The following is a 25,642-nucleotide window of genomic DNA, read 5'->3' on the forward strand; positions in this document are numbered from 1 at the left end:
TTTTTTCCCCTTTTGTCACACACAAATGTAAAGTATGAACTTATTTGCGTTCCCATGGAAATAGCATATGCTCTCAAGAGCTTGAGAAATACACTGGGAAGGCAAGCATCCTCACATGTATTCTGTATATGGGGCCAATAAAAAAATGCACGCGCTTGCATTTTGTGTATGTAATGTTGCAGAGCACAGAGAGGATTTATTTTCCCTACTGCTGGGTATTTGGGTCTCTGGGATCACAGTTGGGTCCGCTCCGTCCTCTGAAATGGTCCATATTAGTTACATAGGTTAGTGTACCAAAGAAATAATACATTTTCATATACAGCTTCTTCATTTCTGTGTTCTGAGGGATTACCAGTTGTAAGAAATGCACTTGCCGGTACAGTGATTCCCTGGCTTTCTCTGGCCCGAGAAAGCTTTTCCTCTGAAGTGGGAACAGAAGTTGGACTGCTTCTGCTGAACTTCCTGAAAGCAGAGCTGGCGGGAGGAGGGACTTTTTGAGTGCTGGGAAAATTTGAGCTGGAAATTTGCATCGGCTGGACAGAGATTGCTTGGAGCAGCCAAAATATAATAACGGCCATGGCGCTCAAGTAAAGCAGAAAGCTTTTAGTATACACCTTTTGCACTCTTGTCAACGAAGCTGGGCTCTGTGAATGCTCACCCTACGCAAGAAAAGAGAACAGACTTTGCTGGTGACCTAAATATATCTCGCCTGATCGAGCACGATCGAGCTCTGAGTGAGCAGCTGTGCAATGGTCATCTTTACCAAAGGGGAGATGCTGCTTTTTCCAGTGTCACGCCCATGCTCTCAGGGCTGGAGGGAGGAGGGCTGCTTTTTGTTTTTACAGGCAAAAGGAAAGGCCCAGCCCTCAGAGCTTCTGCCAATGCAGATCCCAGCAGGTGCAAAATAAAGGCTCTCCCCCACCTTGCCAGCTGCAGATTGATCAGAAGACTGCTAGTCTAGTGTGTTGGGCCACTTTCTCTCTTCTGTGTATCGTCCCCTCTTATTACATAAACAGCATAAGAGGAATAAAGGAAGGAAGGAAGGAAGGAACAGTGTATCGCAAGCACCTTCCACCCTGATGTCAATGGGCCACCAACCTTCGGGATGAGGAGGAGACCTGTGAAGACAGTCAGAGCGTGCCGACTGGGGCATTCATTTGGCTCATACACCGACAAGGCTTTCAGCGGCAGGAACAAACTTCAGGAATAGGCATTCTTGGCCTCGAATCCTAAGGGGGGTGCAAACGCTGAGGACAATTCCGTCAAATACTCAAAGGACCGTGGCTCGTTGGTCTAGGGGTATGATTCTCGCTTTGGGTGCGAGAGGTCCCGGGTTCAAATCCCGGACGAGCCCAATCAAGGTGGTTAACTTGAGCTCCTTTTTTTTGTTTTTTCAATGTTATTTTCATTGGACAGACTCTCTGGTTTTCTCGGTAAGCAGTAGTCGATGAACAATTCACTTCCTGAACCTCTTTGCGTGCCATGTCCTTGCGACAAGCACTTTGTGTTCTCTGTTAGCTCTCAGTAACATTCCTTGATTTGCTTGTGAGTTTTGGCCGTCCGATCTCAAAGTGGAAATATGTCCTTCCCTCTGTACGCTGCATAGGCCCTCAGCTGGCATACTTGTATATGTGCGCATGCTTGATAGGACGTATGTTTTAGGCTGGATTGTGTGAGCTTCAGGCGCAAGGCATTTGATTAGTCTTTAAGCAGGTCCACTTGCACTGCCCTTTGCACCTGTTCTCCCAGTCCCTACAAAGGTGAGCAAGCAGCTGTTTCTGTAGTGTAGTGGTTATAAAGGTCCCCGGTTCGAGACCGGGCAGAAACACTCTCTGCTGGCATTCTACACAAAATAGTTTTTTTCCCCTTTTGTCACACACAAATGTAAAGTATGAACTTATTTGCGTTCCCATGGAAATAGCATATGCTCTCAAGAGCTTGAGAAATACACTGGGAAGGCAAGCATCCTCACATGTATTCTGTATATGGGGCCAATAAAAAAATGCACGCGCTTGCATTTTGTGTATGTAATGTTGCAGAGCACAGAGAGGATTTATTTTCCCTACTGCTGGGTATTTGGGTCTCTGGGATCACAGTTGGGTCCGCTCCGTCCTCTGAAATGGTCCATATTAGTTACATAGGTTAGTGTACCAAAGAAATAATACATTTTCATATACAGCTTCTTCATTTCTGTGTTCTGAGGGATTACCAGTTGTAAGAAATGCACTTGCCGGTACAGTGATTCCCTGGCTTTCTCTGGCCCGAGAAAGCTTTTCCTCTGAAGTGGGAACAGAAGTTGGACTGCTTCTGCTGAACTTCCTGAAAGCAGAGCTGGCGGGAGGAGGGACTTTTTGAGTGCTGGGAAAATTTGAGCTGGAAATTTGCATCGGCTGGACAGAGATTGCTTGGAGCAGCCAAAATATAATAACGGCCATGGCGCTCAAGTAAAGCAGAAAGCTTTTAGTATACACCTTTTGCACTCTTGTCAACGAAGCTGGGCTCTGTGAATGCTCACCCTACGCAAGAAAAGAGAACAGACTTTGCTGGTGACCTAAATATATCTCGCCTGATCGAGCACGATCGAGCTCTGAGTGAGCAGCTGTGCAATGGTCATCTTTACCAAAGGGGAGATGCTGCTTTTTCCAGTGTCACGCCCATGCTCTCAGGGCTGGAGGGAGGAGGGCTGCTTTTTGTTTTTACAGGCAAAAGGAAAGGCCCAGCCCTCAGAGCTTCTGCCAATGCAGATCCCAGCAGGTGCAAAATAAAGGCTCTCCCCCACCTTGCCAGCTGCAGATTGATCAGAAGACTGCTAGTCTAGTGTGTTGGGCCACTTTCTCTCTTCTGTGTATCGTCCCCTCTTATTACATAAACAGCATAAGAGGAATAAAGGAAGGAAGGAAGGAAGGAAGGAACAGTGTATCGCAAGCACCTTCCACCCTGATGTCAATGGGCCACCAACCTTCGGGATGAGGAGGAGACCTGTGAAGACAGTCAGAGCGTGCCGACTGGGGCATTCATTTGGCTCATACACCGACAAGGCTTTCAGCGGCAGGAACAAACTTCAGGAATAGGCATTCTTGGCCTCGAATCCTAAGGGGGGTGCAAACGCTGAGGACAATTCCGTCAAATGCTCAAAGGACCGTGGCTCGTTGGTCTAGGGGTATGATTCTCGCTTTGGGTGCGAGAGGTCCCGGGTTCAAATCCCGGACGAGCCCAATCAAGGTGGTTAACTTGAGCTCCTTTTTTTTGTTTTTTCAATGTTATTTTCATTGGACAGACTCTCTGGTTTTCTCGGTAAGCAGTAGTCGATGAACAATTCACTTCCTGAACCTCTTTGCGTGCCATGTCCTTGCGACAAGCACTTTGTGTTCTCTGTTAGCTCTCAGTAACATTCCTTGATTTGCTTGTGAGTTTTGGCCGTCCGATCTCAAAGTGGAAATATGTCCTTCCCTCTGTACGCTGCATAGGCCCTCAGCTGGCATACTTGTATATGTGCGCATGCTTGATAGGACGTATGTTTTAGGCTGGATTGTGTGAGCTTCAGGCGCAAGGCATTTGATTAGTCTTTAAGCAGGTCCACTTGCACTGCCCTTTGCACCTGTTCTCCCAGTCCCTACAAAGGTGAGCAAGCAGCTGTTTCTGTAGTGTAGTGGTTATCACGTTCGCCTCACACGCGAAAGGTCCCCGGTTCGAGACCGGGCAGAAACACTCTCTGCTGGCATTTTACACAAAATAGTTTTTTTCCCCTTTTGTCACACACAAATGTAAAGTATGAACTTATTTGCGTTCCCATGGAAATAGCATATGCTCTCAAGAGCTTGAGAAATACACTGGGAAGGCAAGCATCCTCACATGTATTCTGTATATGGGGCCAATAAAAAAATGCACGCGCTTGCATTTTGTGTATGTAATGTTGCAGAGCACAGAGAGGATTTATTTTCCCTACTGCTGGGTATTTGGGTCTCTGGGATCACAGTTGGGTCCGCTCCGTCCTCTGAAATGGTCCATATTAGTTACATAGGTTAGTGTACCAAAGAAATAATACATTTTCATATACAGCTTCTTCATTTCTGTGTTCTGAGGGATTACCAGTTGTAAGAAATGCACTTGCCGGTACAGTGATTTCCTGGCTTTCTCTGGCCCGAGAAAGCTTTTCCTCTGAAGTGGGAACAGAAGTTGGACTGCTTCTGCTGAACTTCCTGAAAGCAGAGCTGGCGGGAGGAGGGACTTTTTGAGTGCTGGGAAAATTTGAGCTGGAAATTTGCATCGGCTGGACAGAGATTGCTTGGAGCAGCCAAAATATAATAACGGCCATGGCGCTCAAGTAAAGCAGAAAGCTTTTAGTATACACCTTTTGCACTCTTGTCAACGAAGCTGGGCTCTGTGAATGCTCACCCTACGCAAGAAAAGAGAACAGACTTTGCTGGTGACCTAAATATATCTCGCCTGATCGAGCACGATCGAGCTCTGAGTGAGCAGCTGTGCAATGGTCATCTTTACCAAAGGGGAGATGCTGCTTTTTCCAGTGTCACGCCCATGCTCTCAGGGCTGGAGGGAGGAGGGCTGCTTTTTGTTTTTACAGGCAAAAGGAAAGGCCCAGCCCTCAGAGCTTCTGCCAATGCAGATCCCAGCAGGTGCAAAATAAAGGCTCTCCCCCACCTTGCCAGCTGCAGATTGATCAGAAGACTGCTAGTCTAGTGTGTTGGGCCACTTTCTCTCTTCTGTGTATCGTCCCCTCTTATTACATAAACAGCATAAGAGGAATAAAGGAAGGAAGGAAGGAAGGAAGGAACAGTGTATCGCAAGCACCTTCCACCCTGATGTCAATGGGCCACCAACCTTCGGGATGAGGAGGAGACCTGTGAAGACAGTCAGAGCGTGCCGACTGGGGCATTCATTTGGCTCATACACCGACAAGGCTTTCAGCGGCAGGAACAAACTTCAGGAATAGGCATTCTTGGCCTCGAATCCTAAGGGGGGTGCAAACGCTGAGGACAATTCCGTCAAATGCTCAAAGGACCGTGGCTCGTTGGTCTAGGGGTATGATTCTCGCTTTGGGTGCGAGAGGTCCCGGGTTCAAATCCCGGACGAGCCCAATCAAGGTGGTTAACTTGAGCTCCTTTTTTTTGTTTTTTCAATGTTATTTTCATTGGACAGACTCTCTGGTTTTCTCGGTAAGCAGTAGTCGATGAACAATTCACTTCCTGAACCTCTTTGCGTGCCATGTCCTTGCGACAAGCACTTTGTGTTCTCTGTTAGCTCTCAGTAACATTCCTTGATTTGCTTGTGAGTTTTGGCCGTCCGATCTCAAAGTGGAAATATGTCCTTCCCTCTGTACGCTGCATAGGCCCTCAGCTGGCATACTTGTATATGTGCGCATGCTTGATAGGACGTATGTTTTAGGCTGGATTGTGTGAGCTTCAGGCGCAAGGCATTTGATTAGTCTTTAAGCAGGTCCACTTGCACTGCCCTTTGCACCTGTTCTCCCAGTCCCTACAAAGGTGAGCAAGCAGCTGTTTCTGTAGTGTAGTGGTTATAAAGGTCCCCGGTTCGAGACCGGGCAGAAACACTCTCTGCTGGCATTTTACACAAAATAGTTTTTTTCCCCTTTTGTCACACACAAATGTAAAGTATGAACTTATTTGCGTTCCCATGGAAATAGCATATGCTCTCATGAGCTTGAGAAATACACTGGGAAGGCAAGCATCCTCACATGTATTCTGTATATGGGGCCAATAAAAAAATGCACGCGCTTGCATTTTGTGTATGTAATGTTGCAGAGCACAGAGAGGATTTATTTTCCCTACTGCTGGGTATTTGGGTCTCTGGGATCACAGTTGGGTCCGCTCCGTCCTCTGAAATGGTCCATATTAGTTACATAGGTTAGTGTACCAAAGAAATAATACATTTTCATATACAGCTTCTTCATTTCTGTGTTCTGAGGGATTACCAGTTGTAAGAAATGCACTTGCCGGTACAGTGATTCCCTGGCTTTCTCTGGCCCGAGAAAGCTTTTCCTCTGAAGTGGGAACAGAAGTTGGACTGCTTCTGCTGAACTTCCTGAAAGCAGAGCTGGCGGGAGGAGGGACTTTTTGAGTGCTGGGAAAATTTGAGCTGGAAATTTGCATCGGCTGGACAGAGATTGCTTGGAGCAGCCAAAATATAATAACGGCCATGGCGCTCAAGTAAAGCAGAAAGCTTTTAGTATACACCTTTTGCACTCTTGTCAACGAAGCTGGGCTCTGTGAATGCTCACCCTACGCAAGAAAAGAGAACAGACTTTGCTGGTGACCTAAATATATCTCGCCTGATCGAGCACGATCGAGCTCTGAGTGAGCAGCTGTGCAATGGTCATCTTTACCAAAGGGGAGATGCTGCTTTTTCCAGTGTCACGCCTATGCTCTCAGGGCTGGAGGGAGGAGGGCTGCTTTTTGTTTTTACAGGCAAAAGGAAAGGCCCAGCCCTCAGAGCTTCTGCCAATGCAGATCCCAGCAGGTGCAAAATAAAGGCTCTCCCCCACCTTGCCAGCTGCAGATTGATCAGAAGACTGCTAGTCTAGTGTGTTGGGCCACTTTCTCTCTTCTGTGTATCGTCCCCTCTTATTACATAAACAGCATAAGAGGAATAAAGGAAGGAAGGAAGGAAGGAAGGAACAGTGTATCGCAAGCACCTTCCACCCTGATGTCAATGGGCCACCAACCTTCGGGATGAGGAGGAGACCTGTGAAGACAGTCAGAGCGTGCCGACTGAGGCATTCATTTGGCTCATACACCGACAAGGCTTTCAGCGGCAGGAACAAACTTCAGGAATAGGCATTCTTGGCCTCGAATCCTAAGGGGGGTGCAAACGCTGAGGACAATTCCGTCAAATGCTCAAAGGACCGTGGCTCGTTGGTCTAGGGGTATGATTCTCGCTTTGGGTGCGAGAGGTCCCGGGTTCAAATCCCGGACGAGCCCAATCAAGGTGGTTAACTTGAGCTCCTTTTTTTTGTTTTTTCAATGTTATTTTCATTGGACAGACTCTCTGGTTTTCTCGGTAAGCAGTAGTCGATGAACAATTCACTTCCTGAACCTCTTTGCGTGCCATGTCCTTGCGACAAGCACTTTGTGTTCTCTGTTAGCTCTCAGTAACATTCCTTGATTTGCTTGTGAGTTTTGGCCGTCCGATCTCAAAGTGGAAATATGTCCTTCCCTCTGTACGCTGCATAGGCCCTCAGCTGGCATACTTGTATATGTGCGCATGCTTGATAGGACGTATGTTTTAGGCTGGATTGTGTGAGCTTCAGGCGCAAGGCATTTGATTAGTCTTTAAGCAGGTCCACTTGCACTGCCCTTTGCACCTGTTCTCCCAGTCCCTACAAGGGTGAGCAAGCAGCTGTTTCTGTAGTGTAGTGGTTATCACGTTCGCCTCACACGCGAAAGGTCCCCGGTTCGAGACCGGGCAGAAACACTCTCTGCTGGCATTTTACACAAAATAGTTTTTTTCCCCTTTTGTCACACACAAATGTAAAGTATGAACTTATTTGCGTTCCCATGGAAATAGCATATGCTCTCAAGAGCTTGAGAAATACACTGGGAAGGCAAGCATCCTCACATGTATTCTGTATATGGGGCCAATAAAAAAATGCACGCGCTTGCATTTTGTGTATGTAATGTTGCAGAGCACAGAGAGGATTTATTTTCCCTACTGCTGGGTATTTGGGTCTCTGGGATCACAGTTGGGTCCGCTCCGTCCTCTGAAATGGTCCATATTAGTTACATAGGTTAGTGTACCAAAGAAATAATACATTTTCATATACAGCTTCTTCATTTCTGTGTTCTGAGGGATTACCAGTTGTAAGAAATGCACTTGCCGGTACAGTGATTCCCTGGCTTTCTCTGGCCCGAGAAAGCTTTTCCTCTGAAGTGGGAACAGAAGTTGGACTGCTTCTGCTGAACTTCCTGAAAGCAGAGCTGGCGGGAGGAGGGACTTTTTGAGTGCTGGGAAAATTTGAGCTGGAAATTTGCATCGGCTGGACAGAGATTGCTTGGAGCAGCCAAAATATAATAACGGCCATGGCGCTCAAGTAAAGCAGAAAGCTTTTAGTATACACCTTTTGCACTCTTGTCAACGAAGCTGGGCTCTGTGAATGCTCACCCTACGCAAGAAAAGAGAACAGACTTTGCTGGTGACCTAAATATATCTCGCCTGATCGAGCACGATCGAGCTCTGAGTGAGCAGCTGTGCAATGGTCATCTTTACCAAAGGGGAGATGCTGCTTTTTCCAGTGTCACGCCCATGCTCTCAGGGCTGGAGGGAGGAGGGCTGCTTTTTGTTTTTACAGGCAAAAGGAAAGGCCCAGCCCTCAGAGCTTCTGCCAATGCAGATCCCAGCAGGTGCAAAATAAAGGCTCTCCCCCACCTTGCCAGCTGCAGATTGATCAGAAGACTGCTAGTCTAGTGTGTTGGGCCACTTTCTCTCTTCTGTGTATCGTCCCCTCTTATTACATAAACAGCATAAGAGGAATAAAGGAAGGAAGGAAGGAAGGAACAGTGTATCGCAAGCACCTTCCACCCTGATGTCAATGGGCCACCAACCTTCGGGATGAGGAGGAGACCTGTGAAGACAGTCAGAGCGTGCCGACTGGGGCATTCATTTGGCTCATACACCGACAAGGCTTTCAGCGGCAGGAACAAACTTCAGGAATAGGCATTCTTGGCCTCGAATCCTAAGGGGGGTGCAAACGCTGAGGACAATTCCGTCAAATACTCAAAGGACCGTGGCTCGTTGGTCTAGGGGTATGATTCTCGCTTTGGGTGCGAGAGGTCCCGGGTTCAAATCCCGGATGAGCCCAATCAAGGTGGTTAACTTGAGCTCCTTTTTTTTGTTTTTTCAATGTTATTTTCATTGGACAGACTCTCTGGTTTTCTCGGTAAGCAGTAGTCGATGAACAATTCACTTCCTGAACCTCTTTGCGTGCCATGTCCTTGCGACAAGCACTTTGTGTTCTCTGTTAGCTCTCAGTAACATTCCTTGATTTGCTTGTGAGTTTTGGCCGTCCGATCTCAAAGTGGAAATATGTCCTTCCCTCTGTACGCTGCATAGGCCCTCAGCTGGCATACTTGTATATGTGCGCATGCTTGATAGGACGTATGTTTTAGGCTGGATTGTGTGAGCTTCAGGCGCAAGGCATTTGATTAGTCTTTAAGCAGGTCCACTTGCACTGCCCTTTGCACCTGTTCTCCCAGTCCCTACAAAGGTGAGCAAGCAGCTGTTTCTGTAGTGTAGTGGTTATAAAGGTCCCCGGTTCGAGACCGGGCAGAAACACTCTCTGCTGGCATTTTACACAAAATAGTTTTTTTCCCCTTTTGTCACACACAAATGTAAAGTATGAACTTATTTGCGTTCCCATGGAAATAGCATATGCTCTCAAGAGCTTGAGAAATACACTGGGAAGGCAAGCATCCTCACATGTATTCTGTATATGGGGCCAATAAAAAAATGCACGCGCTTGCATTTTGTGTATGTAATGTTGCAGAGCACAGAGAGGATTTATTTTCCCTACTGCTGGGTATTTGGGTCTCTGGGATCACAGTTGGGTCCGCTCCGTCCTCTGAAATGGTCCATATTAGTTACATAGGTTAGTGTACCAAAGAAATAATACATTTTCATATACAGCTTCTTCATTTCTGTGTTCTGAGGGATTACCAGTTGTAAGAAATGCACTTGCCGGTACAGTGATTCCCTGGCTTTCTCTGGCCCGAGAAAGCTTTTCCTCTGAAGTGGGAACAGAAGTTGGACTGCTTCTGCTGAACTTCCTGAAAGCAGAGCTGGCGGGAGGAGGGACTTTTTGAGTGCTGGGAAAATTTGAGCTGGAAATTTGCATCGGCTGGACAGAGATTGCTTGGAGCAGCCAAAATATAATAACGGCCATGGCGCTCAAGTAAAGCAGAAAGCTTTTAGTATACACCTTTTGCACTCTTGTCAACGAAGCTGGGCTCTGTGAATGCTCACCCTACGCAAGAAAAGAGAACAGACTTTGCTGGTGACCTAAATATATCTCGCCTGATCGAGCACGATCGAGCTCTGAGTGAGCAGCTGTGCAATGGTCATCTTTACCAAAGGGGAGATGCTGCTTTTTCCAGTGTCACGCCCATGCTCTCAGGGCTGGAGGGAGGAGGGCTGCTTTTTGTTTTTACAGGCAAAAGGAAAGGCCCAGCCCTCAGAGCTTCTGCCAATGCAGATCCCAGCAGGTGCAAAATAAAGGCTCTCCCCCACCTTGCCAGCTGCAGATTGATCAGAAGACTGCTAGTCTAGTGTGTTGGGCCACTTTCTCTCTTCTGTGTATCGTCCCCTCTTATTACATAAACAGCATAAGAGGAATAAAGGAAGGAAGGAAGGAAGGAACAGTGTATCGCAAGCACCTTCCACCCTGATGTCAATGGGCCACCAACCTTCGGGATGAGGAGGAGACCTGTGAAGACAGTCAGAGCGTGCCGACTGGGGCATTCATTTGGCTCATACACCGACAAGGCTTTCAGCGGCAGGAACAAACTTCAGGAATAGGCATTCTTGGCCTCGAATCCTAAGGGGGGTGCAAACGCTGAGGACAATTCCGTCAAATACTCAAAGGACCGTGGCTCGTTGGTCTAGGGGTATGATTCTCGCTTTGGGTGCGAGAGGTCCCGGGTTCAAATCCCGGATGAGCCCAATCAAGGTGGTTAACTTGAGCTCCTTTTTTTTGTTTTTTCAATGTTATTTTCATTGGACAGACTCTCTGGTTTTCTCGGTAAGCAGTAGTCGATGAACAATTCACTTCCTGAACCTCTTTGCGTGCCATGTCCTTGCGACAAGCACTTTGTGTTCTCTGTTAGCTCTCAGTAACATTCCTTGATTTGCTTGTGAGTTTTGGCCGTCCGATCTCAAAGTGGAAATATGTCCTTCCCTCTGTACGCTGCATAGGCCCTCAGCTGGCATACTTGTATATGTGCGCATGCTTGATAGGACGTATGTTTTAGGCTGGATTGTGTGAGCTTCAGGCGCAAGGCATTTGATTAGTCTTTAAGCAGGTCCACTTGCACTGCCCTTTGCACCTGTTCTCCCAGTCCCTACAAAGGTGAGCAAGCAGCTGTTTCTGTAGTGTAGTGGTTATAAAGGTCCCCGGTTCGAGACCGGGCAGAAACACTCTCTGCTGGCATTTTACACAAAATAGTTTTTTTCCCCTTTTGTCACACACAAATGTAAAGTATGAACTTATTTGCGTTCCCATGGAAATAGCATATGCTCTCAAGAGCTTGAGAAATACACTGGGAAGGCAAGCATCCTCACATGTATTCTGTATATGGGGCCAATAAAAAAATGCACGCGCTTGCATTTTGTGTATGTAATGTTGCAGAGCACAGAGAGGATTTATTTTCCCTACTGCTGGGTATTTGGGTCTCTGGGATCACAGTTGGGTCCGCTCCGTCCTCTGAAATGGTCCATATTAGTTACATAGGTTAGTGTACCAAAGAAATAATACATTTTCATATACAGCTTCTTCATTTCTGTGTTCTGAGGGATTACCAGTTGTAAGAAATGCACTTGCCGGTACAGTGATTCCCTGGCTTTCTCTGGCCCGAGAAAGCTTTTCCTCTGAAGTGGGAACAGAAGTTGGACTGCTTCTGCTGAACTTCCTGAAAGCAGAGCTGGCGGGAGGAGGGACTTTTTGAGTGCTGGGAAAATTTGAGCTGGAAATTTGCATCGGCTGGACAGAGATTGCTTGGAGCAGCCAAAATATAATAACGGCCATGGCGCTCAAGTAAAGCAGAAAGCTTTTAGTATACACCTTTTGCACTCTTGTCAACGAAGCTGGGCTCTGTGAATGCTCACCCTACGCAAGAAAAGAGAACAGACTTTGCTGGTGACCTAAATATATCTCGCCTGATCGAGCACGATCGAGCTCTGAGTGAGCAGCTGTGCAATGGTCATCTTTACCAAAGGGGAGATGCTGCTTTTTCCAGTGTCACGCCCATGCTCTCAGGGCTGGAGGGAGGAGGGCTGCTTTTTGTTTTTACAGGCAAAAGGAAAGGCCCAGCCCTCAGAGCTTCTGCCAATGCAGATCCCAGCAGGTGCAAAATAAAGGCTCTCCCCCACCTTGCCAGCTGCAGATTGATCAGAAGACTGCTAGTCTAGTGTGTTGGGCCACTTTCTCTCTTCTGTGTATCGTCCCCTCTTATTACATAAACAGCATAAGAGGAATAAAGGAAGGAAGGAAGGAAGGAAGGAACAGTGTATCGCAAGCACCTTCCACCCTGATGTCAATGGGCCACCAACCTTCGGGATGAGGAGGAGACCTGTGAAGACAGTCAGAGCGTGCCGACTGGGGCATTCATTTGGCTCATACACCGACAAGGCTTTCAGCGGCAGGAACAAACTTCAGGAATAGGCATTCTTGGCCTCGAATCCTAAGGGGGGTGCAAACGCTGAGGACAATTCCGTCAAATGCTCAAAGGACCGTGGCTCGTTGGTCTAGGGGTATGATTCTCGCTTTGGGTGCGAGAGGTCCCGGGTTCAAATCCCGGACGAGCCCAATCAAGGTGGTTAACTTGAGCTCCTTTTTTTTGTTTTTTCAATGTTATTTTCATTGGACAGACTCTCTGGTTTTCTCGGTAAGCAGTAGTCGATGAACAATTCACTTCCTGAACCTCTTTGCGTGCCATGTCCTTGCGACAAGCACTTTGTGTTCTCTGTTAGCTCTCAGTAACATTCCTTGATTTGCTTGTGAGTTTTGGCCGTCCGATCTCAAAGTGGAAATATGTCCTTCCCTCTGTACGCTGCATAGGCCCTCAGCTGGCATACTTGTATATGTGCGCATGCTTGATAGGACGTATGTTTTAGGCTGGATTGTGTGAGCTTCAGGCGCAAGGCATTTGATTAGTCTTTAAGCAGGTCCACTTGCACTGCCCTTTGCACCTGTTCTCCCAGTCCCTACAAAGGTGAGCAAGCAGCTGTTTCTGTAGTGTAGTGGTTATCACGTTCGCCTCACACGCGAAAGGTCCCCGGTTCGAGACCGGGCAGAAACACTCTCTGCTGGCATTTTACACAAAATAGTTTTTTTCCCCTTTTGTCACACACAAATGTAAAGTATGAACTTATTTGCGTTCCCATGGAAATAGCATATGCTCTCAAGAGCTTGAGAAATACACTGGGAAGGCAAGCATCCTCACATGTATTCTGTATATGGGGCCAATAAAAAAATGCACGCGCTTGCATTTTGTGTATGTAATGTTGCAGAGCACAGAGAGGATTTATTTTCCCTACTGCTGGGTATTTGGGTCTCTGGGATCACAGTTGGGTCCGCTCCGTCCTCTGAAATGGTCCATATTAGTTACATAGGTTAGTGTACCAAAGAAATAATACATTTTCATATACAGCTTCTTCATTTCTGTGTTCTGAGGGATTACCAGTTGTAAGAAATGCACTTGCCGGTACAGTGATTTCCTGGCTTTCTCTGGCCCGAGAAAGCTTTTCCTCTGAAGTGGGAACAGAAGTTGGACTGCTTCTGCTGAACTTCCTGAAAGCAGAGCTGGCGGGAGGAGGGACTTTTTGAGTGCTGGGAAAATTTGAGCTGGAAATTTGCATCGGCTGGACAGAGATTGCTTGGAGCAGCCAAAATATAATAACGGCCATGGCGCTCAAGTAAAGCAGAAAGCTTTTAGTATACACCTTTTGCACTCTTGTCAACGAAGCTGGGCTCTGTGAATGCTCACCCTACGCAAGAAAAGAGAACAGACTTTGCTGGTGACCTAAATATATCTCGCCTGATCGAGCACGATCGAGCTCTGAGTGAGCAGCTGTGCAATGGTCATCTTTACCAAAGGGGAGATGCTGCTTTTTCCAGTGTCACGCCCATGCTCTCAGGGCTGGAGGGAGGAGGGCTGCTTTTTGTTTTTACAGGCAAAAGGAAAGGCCCAGCCCTCAGAGCTTCTGCCAATGCAGATCCCAGCAGGTGCAAAATAAAGGCTCTCCCCCACCTTGCCAGCTGCAGATTGATCAGAAGACTGCTAGTCTAGTGTGTTGGGCCACTTTCTCTCTTCTGTGTATCGTCCCCTCTTATTACATAAACAGCATAAGAGGAATAAAGGAAGGAAGGAAGGAAGGAAGGAACAGTGTATCGCAAGCACCTTCCACCCTGATGTCAATGGGCCACCAACCTTCGGGATGAGGAGGAGACCTGTGAAGACAGTCAGAGCGTGCCGACTGGGGCATTCATTTGGCTCATACACCGACAAGGCTTTCAGCGGCAGGAACAAACTTCAGGAATAGGCATTCTTGGCCTCGAATCCTAAGGGGGGTGCAAACGCTGAGGACAATTCCGTCAAATGCTCAAAGGACCGTGGCTCGTTGGTCTAGGGGTATGATTCTCGCTTTGGGTGCGAGAGGTCCCGGGTTCAAATCCCGGACGAGCCCAATCAAGGTGGTTAACTTGAGCTCCTTTTTTTTGTTTTTTCAATGTTATTTTCATTGGACAGACTCTCTGGTTTTCTCGGTAAGCAGTAGTCGATGAACAATTCACTTCCTGAACCTCTTTGCGTGCCATGTCCTTGCGACAAGCACTTTGTGTTCTCTGTTAGCTCTCAGTAACATTCCTTGATTTGCTTGTGAGTTTTGGCCGTCCGATCTCAAAGTGGAAATATGTCCTTCCCTCTGTACGCTGCATAGGCCCTCAGCTGGCATACTTGTATATGTGCGCATGCTTGATAGGACGTATGTTTTAGGCTGGATTGTGTGAGCTTCAGGCGCAAGGCATTTGATTAGTCTTTAAGCAGGTCCACTTGCACTGCCCTTTGCACCTGTTCTCCCAGTCCCTACAAAGGTGAGCAAGCAGCTGTTTCTGTAGTGTAGTGGTTATCACGTTCGCCTCACACGCGAAAGGTCCCCGGTTCGAGACCGGGCAGAAACACTCTCTGCTGGCATTTTACACAAAATAGTTTTTTTCCCCTTTTGTCACACACAAATGTAAAGTATGAACTTATTTGCGTTCCCATGGAAATAGCATATGCTCTCAAGAGCTTGAGAAATACACTGGGAAGGCAAGCATCCTCACATGTATTCTGTATATGGGGCCAATAAAAAAATGCACGCGCTTGCATTTTGTGTATGTAATGTTGCAGAGCACAGAGAGGATTTATTTTCCCTACTGCTGGGTATTTGGGTCTCTGGGATCACAGTTGGGTCCGCTCCGTCCTCTGAAATGGTCCATATTAGTTACATAGGTTAGTGTACCAAAGAAATAATACATTTTCATATACAGCTTCTTCATTTCTGTGTTCTGAGGGATTACCAGTTGTAAGAAATGCACTTGCCGGTACAGTGATTTCCTGGCTTTCTCTGGCCCGAGAAAGCTTTTCCTCTGAAGTGGGAACAGAAGTTGGACTGCTTCTGCTGAACTTCCTGAAAGCAGAGCTGGCGGGAGGAGGGACTTTTTGAGTGCTGGGAAAATTTGAGCTGGAAATTTGCATCGGCTGGACAGAGATTGCTTGGAGCAGCCAAAATATAATAACGGCCATGGCGCTCAAGTAAAGCAGAAAGCTTTTAGTATACACCTTTTGCACTCTTGTCAACGAAGCTGGGCTCTGTGAATGCTCACCCTACGCAAGAAAAGAGAACAGACTTTGCTGGTGACCTAAATATATCTCGCCTGATCGAGCACGATCGAGCTCTGAGTGAGCAGCTGTGCAATGGTCATCTTTACCAAAGGGGAGATGCTGCTTTTTCCAGTGTCACGCCCATGCTCTCAGGGCTGGAGGGAGGAGGGCTGCTTTTTGTTTTTACAGGCAAAAGGAAAGGCCCAGCCCTCAGAGCTTCTGCCAATGCAGATCCCAGCAGGTGCAAAATAAAGGCTCTCCCCCACCTTGCCAGCTGCAGATTGATCAGAAGACTGCTAGTCTAGTGTGTTGGGCCACTTTCTCTCTTCTGTGTATCGTCCCCTCTTATTACATAAACAGCATAAGAGGAATAAAGGAAGGAAGGAAGGAAGGAAGGAACAGTGTATCGCAAGCACCTTCCACCCTGATGTCAATGGGCCACCAACCTTCGGGATGAGGAGGAGACCTGTGAAGACAGTCAGAGCGTGCCGACTGGGGCATTCATTTGGCTCATACACCGACAAGGCTTTCAGCGGCAGGAACAAACTTCAGGAATAGGCATTCTTGGCCTCGAATCCTAAGGGGGGTGCAAACGCTGAGGACAATTCCGTCAAATGCTCAAAGGACCGTGGCTCGTTGGTCTAGGGGTATGATTCTCGCTTTGGGTGCGAGAGGTCCCGGGTTCAAATCCCGGACGAGCCCAATCAAGGTGGTTAACTTGAGCTCCTTTTTTTTGTTTTTTCAATGTTATTTTCATTGGACAGACTCTCTGGTTTTCTCGGTAAGCAGTAGTCGATGAACAATTCACTTCCTGAACCTCTTTGCGTGCCATGTCCTTGCGACAAGCACTTTGTGTTCTCTGTTAGCTCTCAGTAACATTCCTTGATTTGCTTGTGAGTTTTGGCCGTCCGATCTCAAAGTGGAAATATGTCCTTCCCTCTGTACGCTGCATAGGCCCTCAGCTGGCATACTTGTATATGTGCGCATGCTTGATAGGACGTATGTTTTAGGCTGGATTGTGTGAGCTTCAGGCGCAAGGCATTTGATTAGTCTTTAAGCAGGTCCACTTGCACTGCCCTTTGCACCTGTTCTCCCAGTCCCTACAAAGGTGAGCAAGCAGCTGTTTCTGTAGTGTAGTGGTTATCACGTTCGCCTCACACGCGAAAGGTCCCGGTTCGAGACCGGGCAGAAACACTCTCTGCTGGCATTTTACACAAAATAGTTTTTTTCCCCTTTTGTCACACACAAATGTAAAGTATGAACTTATTTGCGTTCCCATGGAAATAGCATATGCTCTCAAGAGCTTGAGAAATACACTGGGAAGGCAAGCATCCTCACATGTATTCTGTATATGGGGCCAATAAAAAAATGCACGCGCTTGCATTTTGTGTATGTAATGTTGCAGAGCACAGAGAGGATTTATTTTCCCTACTGCTGGGTATTTGGGTCTCTGGGATCACAGTTGGGTCCGCTCCGTCCTCTGAAATGGTCCATATTAGTTACATAGGTTAGTGTACCAAAGAAATAATACATTTTCATATACAGCTTCTTCATTTCTGTGTTCTGAGGGATTACCAGTTGTAAGAAATGCACTTGCCGGTACAGTGATTCCCTGGCTTTCTCTGGCCCGAGAAAGCTTTTCCTCTGAAGTGGGAACAGAAGTTGGACTGCTTCTGCTGAACTTCCTGAAAGCAGAGCTGGCGGGAGGAGGGACTTTTTGAGTGCTGGGAAAATTTGAGCTGGAAATTTGCATCGGCTGGACAGAGATTGCTTGGAGCAGCCAAAATATAATAACGGCCATGGCGCTCAAGTAAAGCAGAAAGCTTTTAGTATACACCTTTTGCACTCTTGTCAACGAAGCTGGGCTCTGTGAATGCTCACCCTACGCAAGAAAAGAGAACAGACTTTGCTGGTGACCTAAATATATCTCGCCTGATCGAGCACGATCGAGCTCTGAGTGAGCAGCTGTGCAATGGTCATCTTTACCAAAGGGGAGATGCTGCTTTTTCCAGTGTCACGCCCATGCTCTCAGGGCTGGAGGGAGGAGGGCTGCTTTTTGTTTTTACAGGCAAAAGGAAAGGCCCAGCCCTCAGAGCTTCTGCCAATGCAGATCCCAGCAGGTGCAAAATAAAGGCTCTCCCCCACCTTGCCAGCTGCAGATTGATCAGAAGACTGCTAGTCTAGTGTGTTGGGCCACTTTCTCTCTTCTGTGTATCGTCCCCTCTTATTACATAAACAGCATAAGAGGAATAAAGGAAGGAAGGAAGGAAGGAAGGAACAGTGTATCGCAAGCACCTTCCACCCTGATGTCAATGGGCCACCAACCTTCGGGATGAGGAGGAGACCTGTGAAGACAGTCAGAGCGTGCCGACTGGGGCATTCATTTGGCTCATACACCGACAAGGCTTTCAGCGGCAGGAACAAACTTCAGGAATAGGCATTCTTGGCCTCGAATCCTAAGGGGGGTGCAAACGCTGAGGACAATTCCGTCAAATGCTCAAAGGACCGTGGCTCGTTGGTCTAGGGGTATGATTCTCGCTTTGGGTGCGAGAGGTCCCGGGTTCAAATCCCGGACGAGCCCAATCAAGGTGGTTAACTTGAGCTCCTTTTTTTTGTTTTTTCAATGTTATTTTCATTGGACAGACTCTCTGGTTTTCTCGGTAAGCAGTAGTCGATGAACAATTCACTTCCTGAACCTCTTTGCGTGCCATGTCCTTGCGACAAGCACTTTGTGTTCTCTGTTAGCTCTCAGTAACATTCCTTGATTTGCTTGTGAGTTTTGGCCGTCCGATCTCAAAGTGGAAATATGTCCTTCCCTCTGTACGCTGCATAGGCCCTCAGCTGGCATACTTGTATATGTGCGCATGCTTGATAGGACGTATGTTTTAGGCTGGATTGTGTGAGCTTCAGGCGCAAGGCATTTGATTAGTCTTTAAGCAGGTCCACTTGCACTGCCCTTTGCACCTGTTCTCCCAGTCCCTACAAAGGTGAGCAAGCAGCTGTTTCTGTAGTGTAGTGGTTATAAAGGTCCCCGGTTCGAGACCGGGCAGAAACACTCTCTGCTGGCATTTTACACAAAATAGTTTTTTTCCCCTTTTGTCACACACAAATGTAAAGTATGAACTTATTTGCGTTCCCATGGAAATAGCATATGCTCTCAAGAGCTTGAGAAATACACTGGGAAGGCAAGCATCCTCACATGTATTCTGTATATGGGGCCAATAAAAAAATGCACGCGCTTGCATTTTGTGTATGTAATGTTGCAGAGCACAGAGAGGATTTATTTTCCCTACTGCTGGGTATTTGGGTCTCTGGGATCACAGTTGGGTCCGCTCCGTCCTCTGAAATGGTCCATATTAGTTACATAGGTTAGTGTACCAAAGAAATAATACATTTTCATATACAGCTTCTTCATTTCTGTGTTCTGAGGGATTACCAGTTGTAAGAAATGCACTTGCCGGTACAGTGATTCCCTGGCTTTCTCTGGCCCGAGAAAGCTTTTCCTCTGAAGTGGGAACAGAAGTTGGACTGCTTCTGCTGAACTTCCTGAAAGCAGAGCTGGCGGGAGGAGGGACTTTTTGAGTGCTGGGAAAATTTGAGCTGGAAATTTGCATCGGCTGGACAGAGATTGCTTGGAGCAGCCAAAATATAATAACGGCCATGGCGCTCAAGTAAAGCAGAAAGCTTTTAGTATACACCTTTTGCACTCTTGTCAACGAAGCTGGGCTCTGTGAATGCTCACCCTACGCAAGAAAAGAGAACAGACTTTGCTGGTGACCTAAATATATCTCGCCTGATCGAGCACGATCGAGCTCTGAGTGAGCAGCTGTGCAATGGTCATCTTTACCAAAGGGGAGATGCTGCTTTTTCCAGTGTCACGCCTATGCTCTCAGGGCTGGAGGGAGGAGGGCTGCTTTTTGTTTTTACAGGCAAAAGGAAAGGCCCAGCCCTCAGAGCTTCTGCCAATGCAGATCCCAGCAGGTGCAAAATAAAGGCTCTCCCCCACCTTGCCAGCTGCAGATTGATCAGAAGACTGCTAGTCTAGTGTGTTGGGCCACTTTCTCTCTTCTGTGTATCGTCCCCTCTTATTACATAAACAGCATAAGAGGAATAAAGGAAGGAAGGAAGGAAGGAAGGAAGGAAGGAAGGAACAGTGTATCGCAAGCACCTTCCACCCTGATGTCAATGGGCCACCAACCTTCGGGATGAGGAGGAGACCTGTGAAGACAGTCAGAGCGTGCCGAATGGGGCATTCATTTGGCTCATACACCGACAAGGCTTTCAGCGGCAGGAACAAACTTCAGGAATAGGCATTCTTGGCCTCGAATCCTAAGGGGGGTGCAAACGCTGAGGACAATTCCGTCAAATGCTCAAAGGACCGTGGCTTGTTGGTCTAGGGGTATGATTCTCGCTTTGGGTGCGAGAGGTCCCGGGTTCAAATCCCGCACGAGCCCAATCAAGGTGGTTAACTTGAGCTCCTTTTTTTTGTTTTTTCAATGTTATTTTCATTGGACAGACTCTCTGGTTTTCTCGGTAAGCAGTAGTCGATGAACAATTCACTTCCTGAACCTCTTTGCGTGCCATGTCCTTGCGACAAGCACTTTGTGTTCTCTGTTAGCTCTCAGTAACATTCCTTGATTTGCTTGTGAGTTTTGGCCGTCCGATCTCAAAGTGGAAATATGTCCTTCCCTCTGTACGCTGCATAGGCCCTCAGCTGGCATACTTGTATATGTGCGCATGCTTGATAGGACGTATGTTTTAGGCTGGATTGTGTGAGCTTCAGGCGCAAGGCATTTGATTAGTCTTTAAGCAGGTCCACTTGCACTGCCCTTTGCACCTGTTCTCCCAGTCCCTACAAAGGTGAGCAAGCAGCTGTTTCTGTAGTGTAGTGGTTATCACGTTCGCCTCACACGTGAAACCGGGCAGAAACACTCTCTGCTGGCATTTTACACAAAATAGTTTTTTTCCCCTTTTGTCACACACAAATGTAAAGTATGAACTTATTTGCGTTCCCATGGAAATAGCATATGCTCTCAAGAGCTTGAGAAATACACTGGGAAGGCAAGCATCCTCACATGTATTCTGTATATGGGGCCAATAAAAAAATGCACGCGCTTGCATTTTGTGTATGTAATGTTGCAGAGCACAGAGAGGATTTATTTTCCCTACTGCTGGGTATTTGGGTCTCTGGGATCACAGTTGGGTCCGCTCCGTCCTCTGAAATGGTCCATATTAGTTACATAGGTTAGTGTACCAAAGAAATAATACATTTTCATATACAGCTTCTTCATTTCTGTGTTCTGAGGGATTACCAGTTGTAAGAAATGCACTTGCCGGTACAGTGATTCCCTGGCTTTCTCTGGCCCGAGAAAGCTTTTCCTCTGAAGTGGGAACAGAAGTTGGACTGCTTCTGCTGAACTTCCTGAAAGCAGAGCTGGCGGGAGGAGGGACTTTTTGAGTGCTGGGAAAATTTGAGCTGGAAATTTGCATCGGCTGGACAGAGATTGCTTGGAGCAGCCAAAATATAATAACGGCCATGGCGCTCAAGTAAAGCAGAAAGCTTTTAGTATACACCTTTTGCACTCTTGTCAACGAAGCTGGGCTCTGTGAATGCTCACCCTACGCAAGAAAAGAGAACAGACTTTGCTGGTGACCTAAATATATCTCGCCTGATCGAGCACGATCGAGCTCTGAGTGAGCAGCTGTGCAATGGTCATCTTTACCAAAGGGGAGATGCTGCTTTTTCCAGTGTCACGCCCATGCTCTCAGGGCTGGAGGGAGGAGGGCTGATTTTTGTTTTTACAGGCAAAAGGAAAGGCCCAGCCCTCAGAGCTTCTGCCAATGCAGATCCCAGCAGGTGCAAAATAAAGGCTCTCCCCCACCTTGCCAGCTGCAGATTGATCAGAAGACTGCTAGTCTAGTGTGTTGGGCCACTTTCTCTCTTCTGTGTATCGTCCCCTCTTATTACATAAACAGCATAAGAGGAATAAAGGAAGGAAGGAAGGAAGGAACAGTGTATCGCAAGCACCTTCCACCCTGATGTCAATGGGCCACCAACCTTCGGGATGAGGAGGAGACCTGTGAAGACAGTCAGAGCGTGCCGACTGGGGCATTCATTTGGCTCATACACCGACAAGGCTTTCAGCGGCAGGAACAAACTTCAGGAATAGGCATTCTTGGCCTCGAATCCTAAGGGGGGTGCAAACGCTGAGGACAATTCCGTCAAATGCTCAAAGGACCGTGGCTCGTTGGTCTAGGGGTATGATTCTCGCTTTGGGTGCGAGAGGTCCCGGGTTCAAATCCCGGACCAAATCCCGGACGAGCCCAATCAAGGTGGTTAACTTGAGCTCCTTTTTTTTGTTTTTTCAATGTTATTTTCATTGGACAGACTCTCTGGTTTTCTCGGTAAGCAGTAGTCGATGAACAATTCACTTCCTGAACCTCTTTGCGTGCCATGTCCTTGCGACAAGCACTTTGTGTTCTCTGTTAGCTCTCAGTAACATTCCTTGATTTGCTTGTGAGTTTTGGCCGTCCGATCTCAAAGTGGAAATATGTCCTTCCCTCTGTACGCTGCATAGGCCCTCAGCTGGCATACTTGTATATGTGCGCATGCTTGATAGGACGTATGTTTTAGGCTGGATTGTGTGAGCTTCAGGCGCAAGGCATTTGATTAGTCTTTAAGCAGGTCCACTTGCACTGCCCTTTGCACCTGTTCTCCCAGTCCCTACAAAGGTGAGCAAGCAGCTGTTTCTGTAGTGTAGTGGTTATCACGTTCGCCTCACACGCGAAAGGTCCCCGGTTCGAGACCGGGCAGAAACACTCTCTGCTGGCATTTTACACAAAATAGTTTTTTTCCCCTTTTGTCACACACAAATGTAAAGTATGAACTTATTTGCGTTCCCATGGAAATAGCATATGCTCTCAAGAGCTTGAGAAATACACTGGGAAGGCAAGCATCCTCACATGTATTCTGTATATGGGGCCAATAAAAAAATGCACGCGCTTGCATTTTGTGTATGTAATGTTGCAGAGCACAGAGAGGATTTATTTTCCCTACTGCTGGGTATTTGGGTCTCTGGGATCACAGTTGGGTCCGCTCCGTCCTCTGAAATGGTCCATATTAGTTACATAGGTTAGTGTACCAAAGAAATAATACATTTTCATATACAGCTTCTTCATTTCTGTGTTCTGAGGGATTACCAGTTGTAAGAAATGCACTTGCCGGTACAGTGATTCCCTGGCTTTCTCTGGCCCGAGAAAGCTTTTCCTCTGAAGTGGGAACAGAAGTTGGACTGCTTCTGCTGAGCTTCCTGAAAGCAGAGCTGGCGGGAGGAGGGACTTTTTGAGTGCTGGGAAAATTTGAGCTGGAAATTTGCATCGGCTGGACAGAGATTGCTTGGAGCAGCCAAAATATAATAACGGCCATGGCGCTCAAGTAAAGCAGAAAGCTTTTAGTATACACCTTTTGCACTCTTGTCAACGAAGCTGGGCTCTGTGAATGCTCACCCTACGCAAGAAAAGAGAACAGACTTTGCTGGTGACCTAAATATATCTCGCCTGATCGAGCACGATCGAGCTCTGAGTGAGCAGCTGTGCAATGGTCATCTTTACCAAAGGGGAGATGCTGCTTTTTCCAGTGTCACGCCCATGCTCTCAGGGCTGGAGGGAGGAGGGCTGCTTTTTGTTTTTACAGGCAAAAGGAAAGGCCCAGCCCTCAGAGCTTCTGCCAATGCAGATCCCAGCAGGTGCAAAATAAAGGCTCTCCCCCACCTTGCCAGCTGCAGATTGATCAGAAGACTGCTAGTCTAGTGTGTTGGGCCACTTTCTCTCTTCTGTGTATCGTCCCCTCTTATTACATAAACAGCATAAGAGGAATAAAGGAAGGAAGGAAGGAAGGAAGGAACAGTGTATCGCAAGCACCTTCCACCCTGATGTCAATGGGCCACCAACCTTCGGGATGAGGAGGAGACCTGTGAAGACAGTCAGAGCGTGCCGACTGGGGCATTCATTTGGCTCATACACCGACAAGGCTTTCAGCGGCAGGAACAAACTTCAGGAATAGGCATTCTTGGCCTCGAATCCTAAGGGGGGTGCAAACGCTGAGGACAATTCCGTCAAATGCTCAAAGGACCGTGGCTCGTTGGTCTAGGGGTATGATTCTCGCTTCGAGCCCAATCAAGGTGGTTAACTTGAGCTCCTTTTTTTTGTTTTTTCAATGTTATTTTCATTGGACAGACTCTCTGGTTTTCTCGGTAAGCAGTAGTCGATGAACAATTCACTTCCTGAACCTCTTTGCGTGCCATGTCCTTGCGACAAGCACTTTGTGTTCTCTGTTAGCTCTCAGTAACATTCCTTGATTTGCTTGTGAGTTTTGGCCGTCCGATCTCAAAGTGGAAATATGTCCTTCCCTCTGTACGCTGCATAGGCCCTCAGCTGGCATACTTGTATATGTGCGCATGCTTGATAGGACGTATGTTTTAGGCTGGATTGTGTGAGCTTCAGGCGCAAGGCATTTGATTAGTCTTTAAGCAGGTCCACTTGCACTGCCCTTTGCACCTGTTCTCCCAGTCCCTACAAAGGTGAGCAAGCAGCTGTTTCTGTAGTGTAGTGGTTATCACGTTCGCCTCACACGCGAAAGGTCCCCGGTTCGAGACCGGGCAGAAACACTCTCTGCTGGCATTTTACACAAAATAGTTTTTTTCCCCTTTTGTCACACACAAATGTAAAGTATGAACTTATTTGCGTTCCCATGGAAATAGCATATGCTCTCAAGAGCTTGAGAAATACACTGGGAAGGCAAGCATCCTCACATGTATTCTGTATATGGGGCCAATAAAAAAATGCACGCGCTTGCATTTTGTGTATGTAATGTTGCAGAGCACAGAGAGGATTTATTTTCCCTACTGCTGGGTATTTGGGTCTCTGGGATCACAGTTGGGTCCGCTCCGTCCTCTGAAATGGTCCATATTAGTTACATAGGTTAGTGTACCAAAGAAATAATACATTTTCATATACAGCTTCTTCATTTCTGTGTTCTGAGGGATTACCAGTTGTAAGAAATGCACTTGCCGGTACAGTGATTTCCTGGCTTTCTCTGGCCCGAGAAAGCTTTTCCTCTGAAGTGGGAACAGAAGTTGGACTGCTTCTGCTGAACTTCCTGAAAGCAGAGCTGGCGGGAGGAGGGACTTTTTGAGTGCTGGGAAAATTTGAGCTGGAAATTTGCATCGGCTGGACAGAGATTGCTTGGAGCAGCCAAAATATAATAACGGCCATGGCGCTCAAGTAAAGCAGAAAGCTTTTAGTATACACCTTTTGCACTCTTGTCAACGAAGCTGGGCTCTGTGAATGCTCACCCTACGCAAGAAAAGAGAACAGACTTTGCTGGTGACCTAAATATATCTCGCCTGATCGAGCACGATCGAGCTCTGAGTGAGCAGCTGTGCAATGGTCATCTTTACCAAAGGGGAGATGCTGCTTTTTCCAGTGTCACGCCCATGCTCTCAGGGCTGGAGGGAGGAGGGCTGCTTTTTGTTTTTACAGGCAAAAGGAAAGGCCCAGCCCTCAGAGCTTCTGCCAATGCAGATCCCAGCAGGTGCAAAATAAAGGCTCTCCCCCACCTTGCCAGCTGCAGATTGATCAGAAGACTGCTAGTCTAGTGTGTTGGGCCACTTTCTCTCTTCTGTGTATCGTCCCCTCTTATTACATATACAGCATAAGAGGAATAAAGGAAGGAAGGAAGGAAGGAAGGAACAGTGTATCGCAAGCACCTTCCACCCTGATGTCAATGGGCCACCAACCTTCGGGATGAGGAGGAGACCTGTGAAGACAGTCAGAGCGTGCCGACTGGGGCATTCATTTGGCTCATACACCGACAAGGCTTTCAGCGGCAGGAACAAACTTCAGGAATAGGCATTCTTGGCCTCGAATCCTAAGGGGGGTGCAAACGCTGAGGACAATTCCGTCAAATGCTCAAAGGACCGTGGCTCGTTGGTCTAGGGGTATGATTCTCGCTTCGAGCCCAATCAAGGTGGTTA

General features: G+C 47.3%; 17 non-coding genes across 17 annotated transcripts; all 17 read left to right on the forward strand.

The window, feature by feature from the left end:
* The first annotated feature begins 1,282 nt into the window (after positions 1 to 1,282).
* Positions 1,283 to 1,354, forward strand: TRNAP-UGG (transfer RNA proline (anticodon UGG)). Its single transcript has one exon. It is a non-coding gene; the product is annotated as a tRNA-Pro (tRNA).
* Positions 1,355 to 3,143: 1,789 nt separating this feature from the next.
* On the forward strand, positions 3,144 to 3,215 carry TRNAP-UGG (transfer RNA proline (anticodon UGG)). Its single transcript has one exon. It is a non-coding gene; the product is annotated as a tRNA-Pro (tRNA).
* Positions 3,216 to 3,635: 420 nt separating this feature from the next.
* TRNAV-CAC (transfer RNA valine (anticodon CAC)) lies at positions 3,636 to 3,708 on the forward strand. Its single transcript has one exon. It is a non-coding gene; the product is annotated as a tRNA-Val (tRNA).
* A 1,315-nt stretch (positions 3,709 to 5,023) lies between these two features.
* TRNAP-UGG (transfer RNA proline (anticodon UGG)) lies at positions 5,024 to 5,095 on the forward strand. The gene has a single exon. It is a non-coding gene; the product is annotated as a tRNA-Pro (tRNA).
* Positions 5,096 to 6,884: 1,789 nt separating this feature from the next.
* Positions 6,885 to 6,956, forward strand: TRNAP-UGG (transfer RNA proline (anticodon UGG)). Its single transcript has one exon. It is a non-coding gene; the product is annotated as a tRNA-Pro (tRNA).
* Positions 6,957 to 7,376: 420 nt separating this feature from the next.
* TRNAV-CAC (transfer RNA valine (anticodon CAC)) lies at positions 7,377 to 7,449 on the forward strand. Its single transcript has one exon. It is a non-coding gene; the product is annotated as a tRNA-Val (tRNA).
* A 1,311-nt stretch (positions 7,450 to 8,760) lies between these two features.
* TRNAP-UGG (transfer RNA proline (anticodon UGG)) lies at positions 8,761 to 8,832 on the forward strand. Its single transcript has one exon. It is a non-coding gene; the product is annotated as a tRNA-Pro (tRNA).
* Positions 8,833 to 10,617: 1,785 nt separating this feature from the next.
* On the forward strand, positions 10,618 to 10,689 carry TRNAP-UGG (transfer RNA proline (anticodon UGG)). Its single transcript has one exon. It is a non-coding gene; the product is annotated as a tRNA-Pro (tRNA).
* Positions 10,690 to 12,478: 1,789 nt separating this feature from the next.
* On the forward strand, positions 12,479 to 12,550 carry TRNAP-UGG (transfer RNA proline (anticodon UGG)). The gene has a single exon. It is a non-coding gene; the product is annotated as a tRNA-Pro (tRNA).
* A 420-nt stretch (positions 12,551 to 12,970) lies between these two features.
* TRNAV-CAC (transfer RNA valine (anticodon CAC)) lies at positions 12,971 to 13,043 on the forward strand. Its single transcript has one exon. It is a non-coding gene; the product is annotated as a tRNA-Val (tRNA).
* A 1,315-nt stretch (positions 13,044 to 14,358) lies between these two features.
* TRNAP-UGG (transfer RNA proline (anticodon UGG)) lies at positions 14,359 to 14,430 on the forward strand. The gene has a single exon. It is a non-coding gene; the product is annotated as a tRNA-Pro (tRNA).
* A 420-nt stretch (positions 14,431 to 14,850) lies between these two features.
* TRNAV-CAC (transfer RNA valine (anticodon CAC)) lies at positions 14,851 to 14,923 on the forward strand. Its single transcript has one exon. It is a non-coding gene; the product is annotated as a tRNA-Val (tRNA).
* A 1,315-nt stretch (positions 14,924 to 16,238) lies between these two features.
* TRNAP-UGG (transfer RNA proline (anticodon UGG)) lies at positions 16,239 to 16,310 on the forward strand. The gene has a single exon. It is a non-coding gene; the product is annotated as a tRNA-Pro (tRNA).
* A 420-nt stretch (positions 16,311 to 16,730) lies between these two features.
* TRNAV-CAC (transfer RNA valine (anticodon CAC)) lies at positions 16,731 to 16,802 on the forward strand. The gene has a single exon. It is a non-coding gene; the product is annotated as a tRNA-Val (tRNA).
* Positions 16,803 to 18,117: 1,315 nt separating this feature from the next.
* TRNAP-UGG (transfer RNA proline (anticodon UGG)) lies at positions 18,118 to 18,189 on the forward strand. The gene has a single exon. It is a non-coding gene; the product is annotated as a tRNA-Pro (tRNA).
* A 4,165-nt stretch (positions 18,190 to 22,354) lies between these two features.
* On the forward strand, positions 22,355 to 22,427 carry TRNAV-CAC (transfer RNA valine (anticodon CAC)). The gene has a single exon. It is a non-coding gene; the product is annotated as a tRNA-Val (tRNA).
* Positions 22,428 to 24,201: 1,774 nt separating this feature from the next.
* On the forward strand, positions 24,202 to 24,274 carry TRNAV-CAC (transfer RNA valine (anticodon CAC)). Its single transcript has one exon. It is a non-coding gene; the product is annotated as a tRNA-Val (tRNA).
* The last annotated feature ends 1,368 nt before the right edge of the window (positions 24,275 to 25,642 follow it).

Source organism: Ambystoma mexicanum, chromosome 2q (assembly GCF_040938575.1).
Source record: "Ambystoma mexicanum isolate Mex_15411 chromosome 2q, UKY_AmexF1_1, whole genome shotgun sequence".
Lineage (NCBI taxonomy): Eukaryota > Metazoa > Chordata > Amphibia > Caudata > Ambystomatidae > Ambystoma > Ambystoma mexicanum.